Here is a 2,500-nt window from a genome sequence, read left to right as displayed (position 1 = left end):
CTCTTTTACTGAGCATCATGAAGCACCAGGGGGCTTGGGAGAAGAGTGTGACACCGGGGAGTGCTGCTTAAGTGTGGGGAGGCTGCGCAGGCAGGGAGGCCTGGCTCTTTTACTGAGCATCATGAAGCACCAGGGGGCTTGGGAGAAGAGTGTGACACCGGGGAGTGCTGCTTAAGTGTGGGGAGGCTGTGCAGGCAGGGAGGCCTGGCTCTTTTACTGAGCATCATGAAGCACCAGGGGGCTTGGGAGAGAAGTGTGTGACCGGGGAGGGCTGCTTAAGTGTGGGGAGGCTTTGCAGGCAGGGAGGCCTGGCTCTTTTACTGAGCATCATGAAGAACCAAGGGGCTTGTGAGAGAGGTGTGTGTGTGTGTGTGTGTGTGTGTGTGTGTGTGTGTGTGTGTGTGTGTGTGTGTGTGTGTGTGTGTGTGTGTGTGTGTGACACACCGGGGAGGGCTGCTTAAGTGTGGGGAGGCTGTGCAGGCAGGGGAGCCTGGAATAATACATGGGGCAGGAGCTGAAGTCAGAACAAAAAAATGACAAAGTGTCTAAAAATACCAGGGGCACCAGCTCAAAAAGTCAGAAAAATGACAAAGTGTCTAAAAGTACCAGGGGCGCCAGCTCAAAAAAAGGCAGAAAAATGACAAAGTGTCTAAAAATACCAGGGGCACCAGCTCAAAAAGTCAGAAAAATGACAAAGTGTCTAAAAATACCAGGGGCGCCAGCTCAAAAAGTCGGAAAAATGACAAAGTGTCTGAAAGTACCAGGGGCGCCAGCTCAAAAAGTCAGAAATATGACAAAGTGTCTAAAAATACCAGGGGCGCCAGCTCAAAAAAAGGCAGAAAAATGACAAAGTGTCTAAAAATACCAGGGGCACCAGCTCAAAAAGTCAGAAAAATGACAAAGTGTCTAAAAATACCAGGGGCACCAGCTCAAAAAAAAGGCAGAAAAATGACAAAGTGTCTAAAAATACCAGGGGCACCAGCTCAAAAAGTCAGAAAAATGACAAAGTGTCTAAAAATACCAGGGGCGCCAGCTCAAAAAAAAGGCAGAAAAATGACAAAGTGTCTAAAAAATACCAGGGGCACCAGCTCAAAAAGGCAGAAAAATGACAAAGTGTCTAAAAATACCAGGGGCACCAGCTCAAAAAGTCAGAAAAATGACAAAGTGTCTAAAAATACCAGGGGCGCCAGCTCAAAAAAAGGCAGAAAAATGACAAAGTGTCTAAAAATACCAGGGGCACCAGCTCAAAAAGGCAGAAAAATGACAAAGTGTCTAAAAATACCAGGGGCACCAGCTCAAAAAGTCAGAAAAATGACAAAGTGTCTAAAAGTACCAGGGGCGCCAGGCGAAAAATTCAGAAAAATTTCTGTTTCAAGACGGGAGAAGGGGAGATGGGCGGAGTGCGTCGAAGGCCCCTTCTCCCGTCCGACGAGGTAATTGGAGTCTGAGGAAATTACCACCTGCCCGATTTCAGAAACCTGGTTTTTAGGAAACAGAGTTTGACAGATTGAAGCCAAGCCCGATATCGGGTGATGTTCTTTGGGGCTCAGACACGTACCAGGGGCCATTGCTGGGCTCCATAGTCATCACCCTGGCTCTCGGGAGGAGGGAGAATCTGCCGCTTTGCGGCCGACGAAGGTAGCTGAAGGGCGGATGGCTGAGTGGCCATGAGCCGCCTGGAGGTCCTGGAAGATACGGGAACGGGGCTTCTGCCGCTTAGCGGCCGATGAGGGCGGCCGAACGGCGGATGGATGAGTGGACATGTGGTGCCTGGAGGTCCTGGAAGATGCTGGAACGGAGCCTTTGCCGCTTAGCGGCCGAGGGGGGCAGCCCAAGGGCGCATGTATGAGTGGACATGTGGTGCCTGGAGGTCCTGGAAGATACGGGAACGGAGCCTTTGCCGCTTAGCGGCCGAGGGGGGCAGCCCAAGGGCGCATGGATGAGTGGACATGTGGTGCCTGGAGGTCCTGGAAGATGCTGGAACGGAGCCTTTGCCGCTTAGCGGCCGAGGGGGGCAGCCCAAGGGCGCATGTATGAGTGGACATGTGGTGCCTGGAGGTCCTGGAAGATACGGGAACGGAGCCTTTGCCGCTTAGCGGCCGAGGGGGGCAGCCCAAGGGCGCATGGATGAGTGGACATGTGGTGCCTGGAGGTCCTGGAAGATGCTGGAACGGAGCCTTTGCCGCTTAGCGGCCGAGGGGGGCAGCCCAAGGGCGCATGTATGAGTGGACATGTGGTGCCTGGAGGTCCTGGAAGATACGGGAACGGAGCCTTTGCCGCTTAGCGGCCGAGGGGGGCAGCCCAAGGGCGCATGTATGAGTGGACATGTGGTGCCTGGAGGTCCTGGAAGATACGGGAACGGAGCCTTTGCCGCTTAGCGGCCGAGGGGGGCAGCCCAAGGGCGCATGGATGAGTGGACATGTGGTGCCTGGAGGTCCTGGAAGATGCTGGAACGGAGCCTTTGCCGCTTAGCGGCCGAGGGGGGCAGCCCAAGGGCGCA

This window comes from Leuresthes tenuis, unplaced genomic scaffold (genome assembly GCF_036924035.1).
Source record: "Leuresthes tenuis unplaced genomic scaffold, fLeuTen1.0.hap1 SCAF_187, whole genome shotgun sequence".
Taxonomy (NCBI): domain Eukaryota; kingdom Metazoa; phylum Chordata; class Actinopteri; order Atheriniformes; family Atherinopsidae; genus Leuresthes; species Leuresthes tenuis.
This window is presented reverse-complemented; position numbering follows the sequence as displayed.